The sequence below is a fragment of the Sciurus vulgaris genome (assembly GCF_902686455.1).
Source record: "Sciurus vulgaris genome assembly, chromosome: 19".
Classification (NCBI taxonomy): domain Eukaryota; kingdom Metazoa; phylum Chordata; class Mammalia; order Rodentia; family Sciuridae; genus Sciurus; species Sciurus vulgaris.
Genome location: NC_136480.1, coordinates 15,791,927 through 15,814,882, shown reverse-complemented (window position 1 = coordinate 15,814,882; position 22,956 = coordinate 15,791,927). Strand labels below are relative to the sequence as shown.

Below are 22,956 nucleotides of genomic sequence, written 5' to 3'. Positions count from 1 at the left end.
ATGCTGTTTATTGCTTTTTTGGTTTTCTGGAAGATGCATGCAATTATCATTGACATCCCTAGATCAAGGGTTGATACACTGCAAGTCCAGCCTGTCCTGGGACTTGGTCTCCATGTTGGGATATTGTACATCTTACTAAGTCTTCTTTTTTTTTTTTTTTTTTTTTTTTAATACTTTTTTAGATGTTGATGGAGCTTTATTTTATTCACTTATTTATATGTGGGGCTGAAAATCGAACCCAGCGCCCAGCACAGGCTAGGCAAGTGCTCCACCACTGAGCCACAACCCCAGTCTTCTCAAAATGAGTGCAGCTGATCTGCTTTGTTATTAGAATGTCGAGTCACAAGTAGGACACCTGAAGACATTTACGTTTCCACAGAGCAACTTCCCCATTATCTACATTCTTACATTCATTCCGATATTGCTGAGTACCTTCCCATGAGCCAGCCTTGAGCCACCCCTGTGCTGACATCTGGGAACTTAACCCTGAGCAAGACAGACAAGCCCTTTTGCTCTGTTAGAACTCGGTCAACTAGGAAACTAGTTCTAGCCACCTGCTGCAATTACTTCAAAATTGAAGTTGGTGATGGTAGTACTGACATGGATCACGTACTCCGTGTCAGTCACCGTGCTAAGCACTTGGTACACTTAATCTCATTTCGCTCTCCCAGGACACCTGGGAAGTAAATATTCACTGTTTATTTTTATTCTATTCATTATTAATATAATTACAGAAGCATCAATGGAAGTTAAGGAACTCACTCAAGGTCACAAAGCTTGCTGGGGGGCGGTGAGAGCTGACTCAAATTGAATCATGCTGAAAGTCTTGACCGTCAATGATACTAGACCTTCTTTTGACCTCTCCTGTTCATTTGGCGGGTTCAAGGTTGCAGATTTGCTCTGGAAAGTTTGTGCTGTTCTTAGTGTAAACCGTCATGCACTTGTGATCTAACACACTCCCTTCAGATTCCAGCCTTCTCGCTACAACTGAGTACCCAATATCCTCCCTCTTCCGTGATTGTGAACATCTTAGCATCTCTTTTAGAGATATTATTTACCTCCCTCATCTGCCCAGAACCTAAATGTGCCCTGTCCCCAGCAATACGTCCCAGGCTCTATGTCTCTGGCACTGACTCTCTACAAGGGTTCCACTGAGACCCTCAGCTTGAACTTCTCACAATAATTCCATGATAGTCTTTTTTTTTTTTTTTTTTTTTTTTGTTACCAGGGATTGAATCCAGGGGTGCTTAACCACTAAGCAACCTCTTCAGCCCTTTTTATTTTTTTATTTGGAGACAGGATATCACTAAATTGCTTAGGGCCTCATTAAGTTGCTGAGGCTGCTTTGAACTCATGATCCTCCTGCCTCAGCTTCCCAGGCCACTGGGCTCACAAGCCTGCACCCCAAACCCAGCAACAATAATCATATTTTTAAAGCTATGAAGAGTGAATCAGTTTCTAAGGATTTGATGAAGGCAGTGTGTCCATTCAACCAGTGTGCTTGAGTAGATTTAAAAAATTAAAGGATTTAGAACCAAAACAGCCATTTAGTTGTGTTCAGAAAAACTTGGAAATCTGATCTGTGTACCTGTATCCTGGTTTTTTTTCCACTTAGCTATTTGTCGGCAATCAGTATATTGATTGTTTTTGTGAGCTTCTTAGTGAACTGTTTTACATGACATTAATACTCCCTCACCATATGCCTCCTTCAGTGTAGGTAAAGTCAAGCTTTAATTAATGTTTTTGTTTTCTTGCTATTCGTCTTGATTTCATTAATTTGCATAGCACTCGACATACTGCATTTTGAACAGATTTCTTGAACTGCTCATTCTTTTCCTTTTGTGTATCATCCATGATTTTTCTATACTTCCTGAGTCTCACATCACTTGGTGAGTTTGGCAAGGAACCTATTTATGCCTATTTTGTTTACCATAATTAGTAAATCTCAAATAAGCCTTTTCCTGATCATTTCCCAAATAAGAGAGGATCCAAATATTTTAAACAGTCCCATCCTGCTAGGGATGCATTTTATAAGGTCTGATCATGATTTGAGGGCATTGATTAATAATTAATAATTTGGTACAGTGACCATGTTTTCCTCTTGAACCCAATGCAAGACTCATTCTCTAGCTGTAGTTTAAAAACAAACAAAGCAAAACAAAACAAGACCTGTAGCTGCCAGTAGTATAAAAATCTAGCCACTGAAATAATTGACTTTATTTCCTCCTTAAGTAATTTAAACCCATCATCCCAATACACCACTACTCAAAAGGGCCAAGAAACTAGCAAATGAGCAAACAGTTTTAAAGAGGTGAAAGCATCCCGGGCAATAGAGAATGGCAGCGACTGTGGAAAACTGGAGAAAATATGTTCTCCCAGGAGACCAACCCGTGCCGGGCTCCCAGCCTATGTGACTGTCCCACGGGGCAGTGAGATGTGTTTGCATGAGCTCCTGAGGTCTTAATGAATAAGATCTAAATCCATTCTGTTCCTTGTCTCCCGCTTTATAACCTTTCTTTCAATCATTTGGTTTTCCTGTGATATCAGAAACGATGCCGAGTACCTGGAGACCTTAGGGCCTTTGCACTAACTTTTCCTTTGGCGGAAGGTGTTCTTGCCTTCGTCCCCCCCGCCCCCATTACCCTTCTGCAGGTCTGTGCTCAGATGTCACCTAATTAGCCTTTTCCTGACCATAGTAAACAAATGCAAACAGCAGTATTCCCCTCATTCCTTCTGCCCCTCCTATTGATTAACTTGTATGCAGAGCTCTTATTGATACTTGAATAATAATCTATTTAATGGCTTGTATACAGATATCTTTCCTCACTAGATTATAAGTTTTATTAGGGCAGGTACTTCAGGTTCTCTCTCTCTCTCTCTCTCTCTCTCTCTCTCTCTCTCTCTCTCTCTCTCTCTCTCTCTCTCTCTCTCTCTCGGTACCAGAGGTTGATCCCAGGGGTGCTTAACCACTGAGCCACATGCCCAGCCCATTTTATTTTATTATTTTTTTATTTTGAGACAGGGTCTCGCTCAGTTTCTCAGACCCTCATTCAGTTGCTGAGGCTGGCTTTGAACTGGCGATACTCCTGACTCTGCCTCCCAAGCTGCTGGGACTGGACAGGTGTGCACCCTGAACCTGGCTTTCTGTCTTTTTTTTATTTACTGCCATACGGCCAGCATCTGGGAAATGCCTGGCACGTAATGCTGTTCAACAAATTCGTCCTGGATGAATGAACACTTCGTGATGGCCAGTCAGGAGACAGAGCAGGTCTCCGAGTTTCCAGCTGTCCTAGGGACACAAGGTATTCGGGACTTACTTTCATGCTCACTCCGTGAATGAGCCACCCGTGAGGCTAATGCGTACAAGGTTTTTTGTTTTGATTTGTTTTGTTTTTCCAGTTAGATTCAAGTATGGAAAGCCTAATTTAAATTGGTTGGTATGTGTGGAAATCTATATCAGATCCCATTGGAAGACTCCTTACCCATTTCCAACTTTCACCCCAGCTGGGCTAGAATTTTCCTGTCTGTGTTTCTCTGCCTCGAGTCTTTCTTAAAGCCCAAGCTCAGGCAACTATGACACCTTAGCACCCTGCTAGGGGACGGTCCGCAGCCTAGGAGGCCTGGTGATCAGTGAATAACTGCTTCGTGTCCTGTCATCTGGGGAGTCGATTCTTAAGCACCTTTTTTTGTAGGTCCTTAGAGATTCCCAACAGGATTAAGTCCTAAATGTCCACTCTGGCTCCTTCTACTCTTGTCTTCACTTCCGCTTCCTGCATCAGCTCCCCAGGTAAATGAACTGCTCAAATCAATCCTCTCAGGCTGTTTTTGAGAGGATCAAACCCAAAAAACATGCATATACTAATTAATAGCAGAGAGATGCCTAATGTCAGTCAAGTCAGTCATCAGGAAGAAAGCAGACAGGGAATACGCAGTGACAGAGATGACTGAGGGGCTGGGTGCCGGCTGTCTCTGGATGCATGTATGTGCATGTGTGCGTGTCTTTAGGTAAACACGGGTACCCACCACTGCATGGATATGCCTATAAGTACTCTCTAGGACTTGCAACCAGGTCATTTTACTCTGTTTTTGCTATTTACTAATGTTGTTGTTCATCAGCCGCTGGGCAAAATCATTTTGCCTAGCTAGGATTGTGGAAAATAACTGGGATCCATCAGTATCTGCCGGCACATTCCACAACTCTGTTGTAACATTGTTGCAATTCTACAGTACAGAAATAGAACGCCCAATCAGAATGACTGTTGCCTTATATGGGAGATAAAGATTTGGTAAATCAAAGAACTAGCAAAGGATGTATATATATGGCAATGTCCCCCCTGTGTTTGGGGCTCAGCTTTTGGATAGAAATCCAGCAGGCCAGTGGTGGCACTAATAAAAGCTTCCTCCTGCTAATGCCTCGGTGGCTTGTCTCTCTGTGCAGGAATCCCCCAACAGATTCCATTTACAGCCCTGTGCAGGGAGCTGAAACAGGTGACTTCCAAAGTCCCTTTGTACCCTGAACATTTCCAGTTCTACCCATACACATGGTTCGCGAGGCAGAAACGGATGCCGATAGGGATAGAGCGAAGTCTGGAATTTTACCCAGCTAATGTGGAGTTTCCCACGGGTGGTCTGCTCTGCCGTGTGCCGCTGACCGTGCTCACATCCGCCGACTTTGGCTGATGGGATGAAACGGCTGGTCCGTGTGATCACGTGCAGTACCAGGCAGGCAGGCTTTAAAAGCCCTCTGTGAATGAGCGCAAGACAGCAGGCCAGCCGCCTTCCCGGCTGATTCTTGGTTTCGGGGAAGCTAAATGTGTTCCCCTTTCTGTGGCGCGGTTTACCCGCTTTAGCAGTTACCTCCTTTTGAGAAAGTGCCTCCTCTGCCATGCCAGCCTTCTGTCGATGGGCTCACAGAATCTATGCCACCGTATAGCTGCATCTGGGGGCCAACAGTGGGGGACAGGCTCCTGTATAATTCATGGGGCTAGATCCTGAAATCTTGGTGCGTGCTCACAGAAACTAGAGAGTGGAGAAGCCCCAGGGAGATACTCAATCAGAGGTACGGAGCTGGGATCTGTGATTTAGGAAATGCAAACCGAAAGCCAGAACCCACAAGCAGAGCACATGGAAAGCATGATCGCTTGGTGGTCTTCAGATGGTGTTTGGGGATCCGAAAGCCTTTGTCACTAGCGCTGAAGCGGCTGTCCCTGGCGATAGCTCATTCTTGAGTCTCAGAGTACACAGGCACAGTTGCGCTTGCCAGTATTTGTTGATGTCAATGATAGAATCTGATGAGTCTACCATTTCCATTTCATCCAAATGTTTCCACGAAGCTCAGGACCAGCCAACACCCTCCCTTCTTCCTGATGCCCACATCCCACCGTGATGGGAGATGACTCAGAAGTCAAATTTTAAGACTTGACTTCCCAGCACAGCCAGGTGTACGTTTTCAATTTCCAGGATAGCTCATGGTTTATTTTCCCCCATCCCCAGAATAAACAGAAAATCAGGCAGTGTTCAAATAATTTGCAGTTCTAGATATATATATCAAACCTGGTGCTGCCTCTGTTCTTGCGAAAGGAACATTTAATTAAGATCAAAAGGGAGTTGAGGCGATGTCAGTCTTCATTGAGGGACCACAGAGCACATCCTGCAGTGACCTCTTATTTTATTGTTTCTGTTTCTAAGAAACTGGCTTGCCAGTGAATTTGCAATCACGCTGACAGAAGCCAAAGCATGAATTTCCTATTTCCTCTGTGCTCTCTGATACCAGGGCCATGAAATGAAGCCCAAGTGGTGGAAAGATTTCGCCAAGAAGAGAGCTAATAACTGGATCAAAAAGCAATGACTCTGGTGATAAAAACTCAAGGAAAGAATGGAGCCAAGCATGCCAATAAAATAATAAATAACAAACGGAAAACTCCTTTGCAATTTTAATTTAGATATTTCAGTATTTGCGCAGTGGGAAAAATATTCATCAGCAGTAGGACATTGAGGTAAAGAGAGAGACTGGCAATGATTTTATATGCCCATAAGCACGGATACCTGGGAGTAGGCATACAAACACAATGTTATTAGAAAGAGTCACTTTAAAACCATTCCTAAAGCAAAAGTCATTAATGGCTTCATTAGATATGCTCAGCCAAGGTGTGTGCCTGCTTTACAGACAGCAGAAGACTACAAAAAGAGGCAAACATACTGCATATAGAATAAAATGCTCGAACTCTGAATAGAGCCGATCAGGAAGAGAAGACAGTATATACTCTTAATATCAGGTTGATACCAGCTCTTTGATAATTCTGCTTGCAATACAAGGTCTTGGTGCTGCCTCAAAGCTTGAGCATGGTGACCATAGGAATAGTCTGTGGTGTTTCATCTCATGCCCCAAATGCCACCTGGAGATGCAGCAGGGCTGCGGGTTCAGAACGTGAGTTCTGCAGTTCCTGAGGTGCGCTGCACCTCACCTAAGTCCCGGGTGCTTTTTTAGTCATTGACGAAATGAACAAATTAAGGGCATTTGGTTCATGTGGGTGACTGTGTGAAGAGTCAGGAGATTGTGTGAGAGTCTTTGCTCTTGATAAGGTGTCTGATATTTAACCAGCATCAACGTGAGCTACAGATTGTCCACTGAGCCATTTAACGTATACTCGAGGACCTGCCCATGCCAATTGCTGAGAATGTAGCTGGGTTCTTAATTAAGCATCTTAATTAAGCATTAAGTTCCTAACATGGCGATGATGTTGGTGATGATCATGATGATGTGACAATATGGTTGCCCCAGTACCCCTTTTATATAACACATCGTTTCTGGTCCTTCTTCATTGGTTGAAGGTTATTTAGCAGAGTTACAGCATGTCTGTTACCTTTGTCAGCTTTTTGCAGTGCAACCTTCTCTATGCAAGAGGGATATAATCATATTACCTGTGACTCGTAAGTAGCTCGATTGGCATGTGTGTGTGAGCACACGTGTGCACACAGACCCCTCCGAAAGCTGTCCGTCTCGACAACTTCATCGTTAGCGGTAGCAGCGGTAAACCAGTGGCATCGTATATTTTCATGCAGGTGACAGGACATTTAGAGTCTGCCTTCTGGCAACTAGTCCTGTAGCACGGTACCATTGGTAGACATCCATCTGGGGCTCTGGCAGTAGGAAAGACCCCGGAGAAGCTAGCATGACAGGCTCCCCGAAACTCATCAGGGTTCAAGAGGACGAGCGTTCCATCAAAATGATAGAATTTTCAAAATGATGAAAGATTTGGAAATGCATTTTATATTAAAAAAAAAAGGAATCCCTAGAAGCCCCTAGTGTTTCTTTGATGGAAGAGGCTGAAGCATCTACTCCTTTCTGTGTCCTCAACTTCCATTCTTCCCCCAAAACTCCCCTCGGTGATTTTAACCAGCTGTTTCCTGTACGAAGAACCGTGTTGGGTGAGAGATGGTTCATCTCATGCTTCCCTAACCTCGCCCTTAATTTGATGAGCACTTGTTAGTCTAGAAAATTAGAAAATGTTTGGTAATTGGTTTTTTTTTTTTTTTTTTTTTTTTTTTGGAAAACTCTTGGTGGTTAGAGACAACTTCAGTAATAACAGTAAGAATGCACAGGCATTTATGTGGCAGATCAGTACCACATTTAAAAATGCACTTTCCCCATTAACCAGGGGTATTCTTCTCACTGTGTGACCAAGGGGTTGCGTGATCTGCCTGAGAAACTAGAACTGGGGATAGTCCTGGCAGAACTTGAACTTGAATCTCTCTAGCTCCAAATCCTGGCCTTCTAATTGTAAGGCTGTGATGTCTGTTGAAATACGTACCTGCCTCTGGGGGTTTGCTGTCTTCTAAACTACGAACCAGTGTTTCTCAAAAAGTCATCCGTGGACCAGCAGTTTCAATATCACCTGTAACTTAGGAGAGAGGAAGATTCTTGGGTGCCAGCCCAAACCTACAGGGGGTCCCCAGCACACCAGGGATTCTAATGCCCACGAAAGTTTGAGAATCATACTATATGCTGCAGAAAATGTGTTTATCCCATTTTTACTTCTGAGCCTGTGAGGAGTAAGCAGCCTATTCCAGATTATATGGTTGACATCAATGGTAAAACTGGAATATCAGCTTTCTGAATTATAATCTGTTGGTTGACTTTTTCCATTGATATATATATATATAGATATATATATATATATATGTTTCCATTTTACCCAGATCAGCCTGGCTTTCAGAGCATGTTACTGAATCCACCGCGATACAAAAAAAAGGGTTCTCTCAGTTAAGTGTGTTCTGAGTGTTAATGCAATTTAAACTTTTCTGAGAAGCCTCATTTCATTGACTGTGAACCACCAAAAGCTATAACAGTGACCTGTGCCATTTTTCAGTTTTATGATGAAATACACGTAGAAAAGATGTTATTTATGAAAATCAGGATTAATAGAAATACGTTGCAGAATATTTGCATAATGAGAAAATAAAAAGAAAATGTCTGCCGAGCCTACAAATAAAGTACAGTACCCTACCATATTAGTAAATAATAATATACATGTCATTAGATACAAAATCTGTGCTGAGAGACGTGGAAGAAAGAAGTTTTCATATTTCACAAAATCCCTAGTGGATCGCCGACGGCTCTGTGTCTTTTCGGCATAATCAGGAATCCTTTCCCTTAAGGAACTTGACATTGTGTTTTTGGAAAATGTTTCTAACAGAGGAGGCTCACCTCTTCGGGTTGGAATGAAGCTGATTTCCAGTGGTTTCATTTTCCAGGCGGTTGGGGGACGGTCCCCATAGAAGGCCCCTCTGAAGATCCTTTAAACTGTGCTGAAAATCAGCACGGTGGCCGCCGAGCCTGGGAGGTGACCTGGCTGAGCGCAGTCTGGAGGGCGTGGATTCCAGCAACGGCCAGTTATCCTCTCCTGGTTCTTGAGCCTCGAAGGCTCAATCGAGGTGTCCGCCAGGCCAGGCTTCCTCCAGGACTCTGGACAGAATCCCGTTCTGCCTCTTCCTAACTTGTGGCTCCTTCCAGCTTCTCTGTGGATGCATCTCTCCAAGTCTCTTCCTCCATTTACCTCCACTTCCTTTCTGCGTCCACAGCTCTGCCCAGGGGTGTTGAGGGCCCAATACCTCGACTGTAATTTTTGCCTGGTTCGGGGTTGAAATGGACGTCATGGGTTATATGAAATCAAACACATCGACGTTGCTGCTTTCTGTTTACCTTTTTTCTTACAGGGCGTGGTAACAGATTTCAGGTGATTGACATGCTTTGCATTGCATTCCTAGTGGACAACACTGGATGAGAAGGTACAGGAGCTGACCTCAGGGGCCGAATGTGTAACCATAGCGACAATATAATGCTGTCCTTCTCCCGTCTTCAGAGGAGAATTCCAGGCTGGTAGCCTTAACTTGCACTGCAAGGTTAATTAGGGGGAAGGTTTCCAGAGGAGGGGTGTATTGCATGTAAATCTGGAGGTGTTGACTCAAAAATGGAGAGAAAATATGTACTTTATCACTGCCTCTGTAAGAGGCCTCCATAAAGGAAGGAATGCATTCCTCAAAAACAGTGAATCTAGGATACTTTATTTAGAAAAGAAAAGTTTTTCCAGAGAACCTGCAAACTGCACTCAACAAAGCAAAAGTAGTTTGTATACAAACGTACATAGCAGTCTTATTCATAATAGCCAAGAAGTGCAAACAACCCCAGTGCCTCCGTTGGTTAAACTGTTGAGTAAACACAATGTGTTAGACGCAGACTGTAGAATATTATTCAGCTCTGAAAAGGGACGAGGCGCTGAGACAGCGCAGTCAGACACAAAGGCCACATATTGTTCCACTGATATGAATCCATAGGAAAATCCATAGAGGCAGAAAATCCATCAATATCTGCCCAGAGAATGGGCTGGGAAGCAAAGGAAATGACCATCTGCATATGGTTCTTTTTCAGGGTGATGCAAATAATCTGGAAGTAGGTAGTGCTGAAGATCACAAAACCTTGTGCATAAAATAAAAAACAACTATATTTTAAAAGGTTGAATCGTATGCTGCATGCATTAAATCTCAATAAAAAAATAATTAAATATTTCTAGGAAAACAACAGACAGGAAGTGTTAACGTGTTACTGTCCCCTGAGAGAGACGCTCTCTTGTCAGGGCTAACTTCTTCCATATATTCTAAACAGGATCACAAAATTAGTGATTTATCCCAGCTCTGTTGTTTTATAGACAACTTTACCGTTTTGTCCAAAGTCCCACAAGTAATTAGCAGCATGATAGGAATCCAAGTTCTGCCGGGTGTGGCGCGCATGCCTGTCATCCCAGCGGCTCGGGAGGCTGAGGCAGGAGGATCACGAGTTCAAAGCCAGCCTCAGCAACTTAGTGAGGCCCTAAGCAACTCTGTGAGACCCTGTCTCTAAATAAAATACAAATTGGGCTGGGGATGTGGCTCCATGGTCGAGTGTCCCTGAGCTCAATCCCCAGTACTCCCCACCCCTCAAAAAAAAAGAAAGAGTACAAGTTTCCCAAACGCCCGTCCCAACCATCCCTCCGGTACTCTGTCATGGAGCTTCCCAGTTACAAGTTTTGTGGTCCACCCGTCTCTATCCAACCCCTCAAGTGCAGCTTATTAAGAAGAGGAAAAGAAGGAAGCACAAACCTCCCTCTCGAGCGAACCCCGAGCTGGATCCCATGAGGTGTGATGTTGGATCATCCCCGAGAGCAGGAGAGCGGAGGCCTCTGGGGCTGGGGGAGAGGACATGGGTGTGACCTTGAACAAGATTGACATCCCCAGGAGGCATCTTCTCCTTCCTGTCTGTACAAACTCTCTGGTCACCAAAATTAAAAACCCACATCAAGTCTCCGAATAAACTTGAGAGCTGAGGCCTTCCAAGAACGGAGCCAGTGCAAAGACCCCGAAGCTGCCCATCAAGTCAGAAAGAGTTCGGACATGTCACTCAGAGTAGCTGGAATGAGTTTATTGCTGGGATAGGAAAAAGGGAAGGGGACACTCTCCAGGGAGAGAGTGGGTCCTCTCAGAGAGGAGAGGGACAACATGCCTCCCCTGCACGCCAGGTTTTCTGGCGAGCTTAGAGAAGTTTCCAGAGAGTCCCTCCCAGGTCCACCTCTTGACTTTTGACTGACAGCAGGATGGCGTCAGACTGTCAAGTCCCCACTGCCATGGCAACTCTAGGTCACCTTGGCCAGTACTGACCTGTTCTAACTGGATTCCATTGGTTGTCATTGCCAAGGGGCCTTTAACCACCAAGCCACCTCCCAGCCCTTTTAAATATTTTATGTAGAGACAGGGTCTTGCTGAGTCCTTTAGGGCCTCACTGGCTTTGAACTCCCAATCCTCCTGCCTCAGCCTCCCTCCTCCCGAGTCGCGGGGATTATAGGCTGCACCATGGCACTGGCTCTAACTGGACTCTGAACTGTACGTTCTTACAGATTTCAGGGTAAGGAGGAGTCCACCTTATCTCTCTGAGTTTCAAGCTCTGATCACAAAAGCTTCCTGTGTTCCTCCCGTCCACAGTATCTCCATTATCTCGGGCCTGCGTTTCCCCTGCAGTGAACAGGCAGCTTATTGAGGAAGGCGACGTTTCCTGCCCACTTTGGCCAGGCAGGGCTGCAGGGAAATTGCCTCTTGGAAAAGAAGCCAGGTGGGGTCAGCACCGTGGTCCATTGGCTACAATGAGTCTCTTAACCTCGTGTACCCAACAGTCACATCTCTGTCTTCCCTCACACCCCTTCCTGAGAGCGAGGTCCCAGACCAGTGGTTCAAAATATGTCTACTACCCAGGGGAAGAGCAACTGCAGAAAGCATGATGTCCGATACCTCCAAAGGTGCGCATGCAGCCACGCGTACGTTGCTTGAGCTATTTAACATAAAATGGAATAAAAACCCACGAAAAGTCCCTGTCTCGGCCTTCATTGCTTCTGCGTGGGCGCCCTCTGTAGCAAGAAGTGGTGGACACAGCTCAGAACACATTTCCTTTTGTGGGAGTGGAAATAAACGTCAAGGGGGAGACCCAGAGGACTGTCCACTGTGTTCTCTAAGGGGCTTTGAGGGTCTGCCCATTGGTTGACATGACAACTCAAACACGTTAACTTCAGCCGTCAGAGATTCACAGATTGACAAAGCTGTTTTCTCATCGGGTTCAGCCCTCCCTGTGGGAAAATTTAGAAATACAAAACGCTTAACTCATTAGCCCAAGTTCCCATCGTGGCTAAGGACTTCCAGAGTGAGGATCAAACACGTTTAAGAATGTTTAAGTCGCTCTTATCAACGTGGTCATTATTTTTGCACATTTGGACTTGATAATCACTTTCCTATTCCATCATAACATGACCAAATTCTCCTTATATAAATGGATGTTCATTTTATTAATAAGAGTGTTTTAGTCAAAAGTCTGTGATTGCTTTCTTGAACTATTTCAGATGGTGGTGTTAGGAAACTTGGCCAATGATTCTCTATAGTCTTTTTTTTTTTTTAAATATATTTTTAGTTGTTGATAGACCTTTATTTATTTATATGTGGTGCTGAGAATCGAAGCCAGTGCCTCACACGTGCTAGGCAAGTGCTCTACCCCTGAGCCACCACCCGGCCCTCTCTATAGTCTTTTGATACAGTGACAGGTGATATTTGAAGAAGAGATTGAGTTCTTAAATTTAGAGCTTCTGCTTATTTTGAAAATATCTGTGCATCCATTTCCCAATGCATTCATTTATTTGATAAATGTTTGCTGAGCATCTAGTATACTCTGTGCTCCGACAGGTGATGGGCATGTTAAGATCTTTGCACTTTAGTCCATGTGCCATGGGGCCAAGGTCTGCGGCTGAACGGAACTGAGACAACCCTGATCACACCAGAGAGATTTGAGTCCTGTCACCAGAGTAGCAGGAATGATTTATTTAGAAGGGATGGGAAAGGGGGAAAGGGACTATCTCAAGGGAGGGAGTGGGTCCTCTCAGAGAACAGAAGAACGGGGCACCCTCCTGCCCTCCAGTTTTACTGGGAGACCCAGGGAAGTTTCCAGAGAGTCCTGCTCAGGTCTGGCTCTTGACTTTTGATTGACAGCCTGGGAACAGCAGGGATCTATGGAAATTGGATCCCCCTGTTCCACCTCCATTTCCTGCCCCCTCCGTGGGTCCGTTATTCTGTGAATAGCCCTTAGCAAGCTTGCCTTGTGCCAGTTGGGGTTTGCCAGGGTGATTGGGGGTTGTGACAGTGTCCTGATAAAGAACGTCCAGGCCACCTGGTCCCTGGGACATCATCTTGAAACAACAGTTTTTCTGCTGGGGATGGGACTGTAGGGGAGGCTGACCTACCAGACCCCCATTTTCCGGGTGCTGGCCTGTCCACAAGACTCCCTGTGGCTTCCAGTGGCCCTTCATGGTCCTGCTCACCCAGACTGGTTGCCTGATGCAGGGCCCGGGGGAGTTAATGTGGAAGGCATTTCCTTCCGACTCACGTCTTCCAGATGTAAGTGAGAAGTGGAGGACGATGTCGCTGCCTGTCACTGACCCGCAGCGTTCTGACGTTGGGAGCCGGGGCTTTGCACTAGCCTGTGGTCCTGGGGCCGAGACCAACCTGGGGGACAAACCTACCTGGGCTGGGGCTGGGGCTCTTGCCCAGCATGTGTGAGGCTACGGGTTCGAGTCTCAGCACCACATATAAGTGAATGAATGAAATAAAGGTCTGTCAACAACTAAAAAATAAAAACCCCAAAATCCTACCCCTAAATAGGGTTGCGTGGAGGATGCTTCAGTCCTTGAGAAACCTGGTCCCTTTAGCGCGATGACTGACCTACATCAGAACCTAATAATGTCCCCTGGAATAACGTTATATAACAAAAAATACAATGTCTCATGTAATGTGTTATATGTGAATGTTAAAACTTGATAATGCATGTATTAAATACCTACAATTTTTATTAAACTATTTTGCGATTCACTTGATTATAAATATATGATCATTGTGACTATAAATTATATATCACTGTCTAATATAAAATGAATGCATAACAAAATAGAACAAATATTAATCAAAATAGTTAGTAAATAATTTTTGTCTTTCCAACACAAGCAAAATAGTTCTGTCTACTTTACCTTTAGTGGATCCTGAATGGCATAATAAAAATTTAGGACTGCAGTTGTGGCTCAATGGTAGGGCGCTTGCCTGGCATGTGTGAGGCCCTGGGATTGATACTCAGAACCACATTAAAAAAAAAGAAAAATTAAATATAAAGATCCATTGACAACTAAATATGTGTATGTGTGTGTGTGTATGCACACACACACACACACACACACACATATATATGTATATATAAAGGAATTTAGAAAAGGAAAGAAAAGAAAGTGAGGTCAAATGAGAATACCTCGAGGTCTGCCTCCTGGTCTTTCTAGCATGGCTAAAACCAGGCAGGAAGGTCAGCGTGCTAGTTTTGTTCTAACATTGGCAGAGAGGAGAATGAGTCACAGCTTTCTTTACTCTCAAATAGGGGTCGATCCTAACAGGGAAGACGTTAAAAAAGCAGCTCTTTCTCTTACCTGACTGTATTATTGTCGGGCTTGGGGTTGTAGCCCAAGTGATGGAGCATCTACTTAGCAAGCATGAGACTCTGGGTTCTATCCCCAGCCTTAAAAAAGAAAAAAAAAAAGAAAAAAAAAAAAAAACTCTCATAATAAAGGTGCATCTTGTTCTCCTTATAGCCATATATATGTATACACAGCACATCATTGTCTATAAACAGTGTTCTGTATATTTGATGCAGTCTGTTGAGCAATCTGCTAATCTTTGAATTAGAATTTTGAAAATGGAGGAAAATATTGCATCATTAACTAGGAAAGGGACTTTTCTTTTTTCAAACCTGATTTTTCACATTTCTTAGTATTAAAACATGACTTAGAGCCCGGCATGGAGACACATGCAGGGAATCCCAGCAGCTTGGGAAGTGGAGGCCGGAAGATTGGGAGTTGAAAGCCAGCCTTAGCAACTTCACCAGACCCTAAGAAACTTAGTGAGACCCTGTCTCAAAATAAAAAATCAAAAGGGCTGGGAATGTGGCCCATAGTTAAGAGTCCCTGTGTTCAATCCCCCCCAAAAAATGTGATTGAGAGGCCTCGGCAACTTGGCCCCTACCCATGATGATCATTATCGTGAGTTGATAGCAACATGAATTTCTGTCCTACCTCTCCACTGGATGCTCTAAGTCCAGTATGGAATTCACTCTGGGCGTAAAGCAGCCCTGCTCTGGGGAACATCGCCACCTCGATTAGAGTCAGGCACCTGAACCCGGTTAAGGAAGTGGCAGGAGGAACCCAGCTTGGCTTCCCTGTCCGGGGACCAACCTCCTTTGGCCTGGACCAGCCTCGCCTTCATCAGCTGTGGAGGAAGCCGAGTGAACTGTGCAGCCCTGACCCCTGCATTGCTTTATTCCTCTCTGCAGCTCAGTCTGGAGAAGGCTGCTCTCCCTCGACGGGCCTCCCTCCCCCAGTCCTGCGGTGTAATCTCCCTGGGAATTGGCACCTTGCTTTCTCTTTGCCTCCTGTGGTGATGCGCTTCCTCTCTCCCTCTGACCTGCTCTGCTATGTTCTTTCCCTCCTTCCTTCCCTCCTTGGCTGTCTCAGTCTAATTATATCTTGGTTTAGAACACAGGTTTCAGGCCAGTGGAATTGTCTTCACACCAACCATTCTCCTCCCTGTGAGTCGAAATGAGTATTTTCATCAGCTTTGCACTGCTATAACCGAAAGGCCTGACCAGAACAATTTCAAGGAGGAAAAGTTCATTTGGGGACTCAGGGTTTCAGAGGTCTCAGTCCATAGATGGCTGACTCCATTCCTCAGGGCTCAAGGTGAGGCAGAACATCACGGCGGAAGGGTGCGGTGGAGCAGAGCAGCTCAGGACATGATGATCAGGAAGCAGAGAGAGAGTCCACTCACCATGACAAAATATAAACCCCAAAGGCACGTCCCCAATCAATGCCCCACCTCCTCTAGCCACATCCTGCCTGCCTACATTACCACTCAGTCAATCCAGATCAGTGGATTAATGCACTGATTAGGTTAGGACTCTCATATCCCATTCATCTTACCTTCCAGCATTGTCTCTGGAGCTTCTGGGAGACACCTCATATCTAAACCATAACAATGAATAAAGTTCTAATGCATTCGTTTAAAATTCACCAGATTCCTATATTCACATATGTTCCCACCTATTAAAAAAAAAAGACAAGACTGCACCCCTCCTGCTGTTGGGATCGACAGTCATTCAAAGGCACATCCAAAATGAATTCAGATCTTCTCCGAGCAAAAGAGTAAATAATGAAAATTCAGCAATATTTGCCCGGGTCAAGTGTTTTTGCCAGAACCTGATGTGATATTCTCTGTAGGATTTTGCTGTGAAGTTATGAAATACGGATAAGCCAGGTGAATATGATTTGCACACAAGTGGTCTTTGTGAAATAGAAGTTGTCAAGTGGAAATGAGCCTTTTATCTTCTTCCCTGTCTTGAGCAGTGTTCTTGGAGTACACTCTTTGAGAACTTTCTTCTCCCCAGTGCTGTGATATTTGCCCATAAACTTTGGTTTTCATGTAATATTTATCTAATGAGATGTAGCCACATTTGAAGCTGGTGCTCTACATTTCTTGCATCCCCTTACGATGCCAGCCTTGCTCTGTTCAGTGATGTAAGAGGAGGGAAGAGAAAGGAGATTCCCAGTGGCATTACATAATTGTTCATGGGTTTCATATTTTCCAAACTTTGATCTCCATTTCATTAAAAGGGTAGGCAAGTAAATAAATTAACCTGAGTTTTGTTCAGTAATTAGAAATCCCTGTTGAATTTTGGTCTTTATCTTTTTCTTCAGTGTTATTGTAACAAATCCAATGATTCTGGAACTGTATTTTTTATATACCTTTTTAAAATCTGTTCTAATTAGTTATACCTGACAGTAGACTGCCCTTTGACACATCATACGTAAATGGAGTATAACTTCTCATTCATCTGGTTGTACATGATGTAGAGTTACACAGGTCATGAGATCCTATGTGCACATCGGGTAATAATGTCCAATTCAGTCTACTATTCTTCCTACTCCCATGCCCCTCCCCTCCCTTCACTCCCCTCTGTCTAGTCCAAATTACCTCTGTGCTTCCCCCTGCCCTTTATTGTAAATTAGCATCTGCATATCAGAGAAAACATTCAGCCTTTGGTTCTTTGGAATTGGCTTATTTCACTTAGCATAACATTCTCCAGTTCCATCCATTTACCAGCAAATGTCATCATTTCAATCTTCTTTAAGGCTGAGTAGTATTCCATTGTGTATACATACCACATTTTCTTTATCCATTCATCTGCTGAAGGGCACCTAGGTTGGTTCCACAGTCTAGCTATTCTGATTTGAGCTGGTATAAACATTGATTTGGTTGTGTCACAGTAGTATCCTTAGCTATTGTGAATTGAGCTACTATGAACATTGATGTGGTTGCATCACTGTAGAATGCTGATTTTAAGTCCTTTGGGTATAAATTGAGGAGTTGGATAGCTGGGTCAAAAGGTGGTTCAATTCCAAGTTTTCTGAGGAATCTCCATACTACTTTCCAGAGTGGTTGCACCAATCTGCATTCCCACCAGCAAAGTATGAGTGTACATTTTCCCCCATATCCTTGCTAACATTTATTGCTTTTATTCTTAATAACTGCAATTCTAGAGGGAGAGAGAATCTCAGTGTAGTCTTGATTTGTATTTCTCTGCTTACTAGAGATGTGGAGCATTTTTTCATATATTTGTTGGTCAATTCTGTTTCTTCTGTGAAGTGTCTATTCAGTCTGGAACTGTATTGACTTCCTTCCAGCTTTATGTCCTCCAGCAAATCACTCTGCCACGTAAGGTTTCAGATTCTGAGTAGATAAAATAATGGGATTTGTACCCAAGTCAACTTTCTAGGCCTGAGTTTCCCAAAATTTGATCATCGTTTATTTTTCTGCCCTCTGTGAACTCCCTGCAGTATTATTCACTTCAATTTTTAATGAACTCCATCATCTTTTTTTAAAGGAGTGCATCATGGTCGTATCCATTGTTAGAAATTTAAAAGTGACCATAAAAATAAACATTATAGAAAAATATAGCAAAGCCTCACTTATCCTCAGAAGACTATGATCCAGAAACCTACCATTTCTCCACAGAAATTTGACCGTGAAATGTTACAGGGTTTTAAAGACATGGTGGTGCCATCTGAGACCTTCTTTGTAATCAGAAGAACTCAAAGAGAATTAACTGAAAAAGAAATGGCTCGTTCTTAAGTGAGTGAGCATTATTTAATGCCCTGTCTCTGTATGATCTGAAAATTCCTCTCACCCGCCATGTTGTTTGTCCCTCATTTTTAGGTAAGGCAAAGGTAGAGAAGGTATCATCCAGCCCTGAAAAAAAAAAAAAACCAGATTCTGTGATGCCCCAACATGACATGTCAGATGCATCCGCAGTAACAATTCAGATGGATCCTATTTTCATGTGTGATCACTTTTCCTTCCTGCAATTTTTCCTTTTCCTTTTGGTAAAAAATGCTGTATTGAAAAGTTTGGTATACATTGGTTTGGGGCTAAGACATGAAAGTCTTTATGATTGAAATTAATGTAGTCGGACTATATAGCCTGCTGTGCTTTAGATATGAGCTGTTCCCTGAAAGCTCATGTGTGAGACGAGCAAGTTTAGAGGTGAGATGGTTGGGTTACAAGACCCTTAACTTAATCAGTGCATTAATCCACTGATCAGGGTTAACCAGGTGGTCACTGTCCATGGGTGGGATTTGGCTAGAGGAGGGGGTGACTGGGCCAGTGACTTTGGGGTTTGTATTTTGTCCATGGTGAATAGAGCTCTCTCTGCTTCCTGTTGCCAAGTCCTGAGCTGCTTTCCTCCTCCACACCCTTCCGCCATGATGTTCTGCCTCATCTCAGGCCCAGAGCCATAGAGTCAACCATCTGTGGACTGAGACCTTGGAAACTGTGAGCCTCAAATAAACTTTTATTCCTCTAAAATTGTTTTATTGGGCCCTTTGGTCCCGCCAAAGGGGAAAAAAAAATTGACTAAAACAAGTTCATCTTACTGCTTTTCTCTCCTCAACCAGAAAATCAGAACGGGACTGGGTAGAAATCCTGAACCGGTGTCCCGGCAGAGGAACAGGTGACAGGTCATGTTGAAGCATGTCGTGTTTTGACAAGAATGCTCGGTACTTGTGGCAGTAATGATGGGAGATAATGCAAGAATTGCATTAGTTTTGCATAAAGAGTTGTTTTCAGACCATCTTGGTATTCCTGTATTTAAAAAGTACAGTACCCTGAAGACCTTGGCTTATTTGGGAATGACATGGAAATTGGGCTTCCTGTAAACCGTTTGGCACATATTTAAGGTAAATTTTAGAGGTGGAAGAGACTTTGGAGAACATAATGCATCATGCTACTTACATAGTTTTGGACTCTTGGTCTGTTGTTAGGAGAGCTGTTTTCTCATTGAGCAGGTTCCTGAGAAACTGTCTTCTTTCAACAATCTGCAACATTCCTGATTAAGATCCATGGAGACCAGTTCTATGCACAAGGCACATCCTTATTTGCTGATTCCATGAAAACATAAAATTCTTCTTCTTTTTTTTTTTTTGGAATAGATATTCTGGTAGAAGATTATTGGCCCTGGAGAAACTTGTTAACCAGGATATAATAAGGTGAATTTTGGAAGGATTTTTCCTGTTAGGTCAGAAAGGTGTATGTGTGTCTGGGTAATTGTGTATTTATAAATGTTTACATTTAGGATATTCTTTCCTACTCATTTTCAAAGAGAAATGTGATACACTTTGCACATTTCTTACCTCTGTGCCCAGTCAAGGAGCAGAAGCCGCTGAGTTGTGAACACAACTGGAAAATTCACAGCCCTGTTATAGAAGCGGTATTTATCATATGTACCCCATTTCTCAGCACTGAGTGTGTAACCAACCTTCAGCCGGGTGAAATGCAGAACCGCAGGCACACTGTGCGTTCATGGCAATAGTGCATCCTTCAGTCATGACCGTGCCCTCTTTGAATGTCATAACATTCCAGTGGCCTATTTTTATTAGCTCCTTCCAAAGACTGGCCAGTGTCACACAATTTACTACGTATCTCCGATGCATCCTTTCTGTCATATCAAATGCCAATCCATTCAACGGTGCCTGGATTTGGTTTTGGAATTTGGAAGATGATATTCTCCATAGTCACCACACCACTAAGGTCCCACCTAAGTCTATGCGTATCCCGTAGATTTCAGGACAGATTTTACAACCTCATGGATTGCGGACTAGAGAACAGGTCTTGTTGGAAACTCCCAAAGGTCAAGATGTAACACAGAGAAGCCAGATCAGATCAGATCAGAGGATCAGTCCTCTGATCCTCTACTTTCCACCTTAGGGTGGAGCAGATTCTTACTGTCCTGACCCTGCAGAGTGGGTCTGTGTTCCCGTAAATGGTTCCTCTGTCCGCTGTTGTACTGGGTCAGCAAGCAGAGTGCTGGACTTCAGGCGGGTTGTTGGTGGGAGTTCTGGAAAACCAGGTCCTAGTACCCGCAGACCTCAGGCCCTGTGCAGTGTCATAGGATCCCTTGCTGGAGGAAGTTCATGATAAGCTGGGCGTGGGTGCAGCCCCTCCTACTGGGAGAAGACAGGAGAGACCCCAGTCTCTTCGGCACACCGTCTGTGCGACACAGAGTGGGCTCTTGTGGTTATTTTCAGATGATCCTGCTCAGTTAAACTATAACAGACCGTAGGTTGACGTGATTCCCCAGCCGACAGTGATAACACTTTCTCAAAGGTGGTCATCTTTGTTAGAGTCCCATCATTTAGTGGCAGAGTCACCGTATTCGCCACAAGAATTATTCATCATCCTCCGTGGGATGTGGGTGGCCTTACGCTAATACTGCCTACAACAAATGAAACTGTCGCAGATTTTCCCTCCTGGGAGTTTGTGGGATGACATCATTCTCGAAGTCTACCCTTTGTGAATAAAAAACAGCACCGTGGTACGTGTCTTCACAGGAAGGCGTAGGAAAAATCAGGAAAGGAACCCATAGGCTCTACTCCTGTTGAACTTATGAGTGACATTTCTGCGGCTCCTACAGCCTGCATGTGGATAGGACACAACGTTAAAAATAGAACTTATAATGATCCTGATGTACGTATCTCCTTGGAGAGAAGCAGGTGAGAGAAGCATATTGAATTAAGCCTAATTCATACCAACATTGATTTGCATGTATATAAATCAATTTGCCCACCAAATAATAGTTTATACATTGACCATGTTTATTTAATTTATACCGATTGGGAAAATGGATATCAATTGTCCTCCAGATTTCTTTCTTTGTCTTCATTGAGATAAAGATGATAATGTTGTCAGAAATAATCTGAGGCTTAGAAATACCACTTGTTCACTGTTCATGCCATTGATAGTGAACCATCACACCAGATGCATTTATTTACCTATATCTGACTGCACCCATGTACATGTATGCACATGTAAACATACACATGAATATATACTGTCTATATATTTCTATTTGCAAACATTTTTTTCTATTTTTTCATTTAATCTGTTGTACATCTCAGGAGTCATGGTTTTTGTTTTTATTTATTTATTTTTGAGGTGCTGGGGACTGAACCCAGGGCCTCATGCATGCTAGGCAAGTACTCTACTGCTGAGCCACATCCCCAGCCCAGTTACATTCTTTTTGATACCTATTTTTGAAATCAACTGAGAATTGGGGAAGTCCACTAATTTGACCCACTTGCTCCGTCTAAATTTTATTTTAGGCAATTTGACTATAAAAATCCCCTTTTTCATCACAATGCAGTACTGTGGATGGTTTAAATTTTAAGACTACAGTGTAGGTGTGATGTTCATATGATAGATTGGATGATGTTCTGAATGTACATGAAGAATTAAATTTCGAGTCTGCTGTGAAATGGCTTCATATCTATGACCAACCACACCTGCTTTGGTATAGTGTCGAGGTCACTGTCCAGTGATAATTAAAAACATCTCTGATCCTAGTTTATGACTTGAGTTTCTGTGGTTTCCAAACAGAGCACATATAAACTCAGAATGTGTTTATTTAGGGATCTCACCAGAGCTTTGGCTGGATGCTGTGGCACACGCCTGTCATCCCAGCAGCTCAGGAGGCTGAGGCAGGAGGATCTCAAGTCAAAGCCAGCCTCAGCAACTGTGAGGCGCTAAGCAACTCAGTGAGACCCTGCCTCTAAATAAAATATGAAATAGGGCTGGGGATGTGCCTTGGTGGTCGAGTGCCCCTGAGCTCAATCTCCAGTACCAAAAAAAAAAAAAATTAAAAGTGAGAAGAGGATAGAAGACCCATCACCCAAACCTAGATTGGAAATGTGTTCTCAGCCACCCTCCCCCGCCACGGCATTTATAGGACAGCCTAAGTTCTTATGCAGCTCCTTCTACTTAGTCAGCCCTTCTTCGTACCCAATCCATAACCAGGAGCTCAGAGACTACCATGGAAATCACAGTGGGGTCCGCACTTTGTTAGCCATTTACTAAGGTCTAACACACTGATCGTAAAGGAAGGAACCCAGCCTCTTCTGAATTTGTAAGGTGCTTTCTAGGTTCAGCGTGGCATTTCATATGACATTTTAGGACTTTTTAAGAGTCTTTGCCCAGTAGTACCTCCATGAGAGAAACTTAACCCGTTAGATCCTGAGTTTTCAATTCTGCAAAAATGTCCATGAAATGGACCTGGGTACATTAAAAAAGTTGAAAATTATAATCTAGAGCTTATATATCTTTTATATATTATTCATATATGTATTTCCCTATATAGTTCAAATATATTAATACGTATTACATCATATATTTCATATATATTTGTGCTCACATATATTTCAAATATATATTTTTTCAATTTTTTTAAATGCTGTAATCATTCACCTGTATTTA

The 22,956-nt window shown here is 43.4% G+C and overlaps 1 protein-coding gene across 5 annotated transcripts in view; it reads left to right on the top strand.

Moving 5' to 3' along the window:
* The window catches only part of LOC306650301 (contactin-4), a 953,963-nt gene that overhangs the window by 474,921 nt on the left and 456,086 nt on the right, over positions 1-22,956 (top strand). The window lies entirely within an intron of this gene.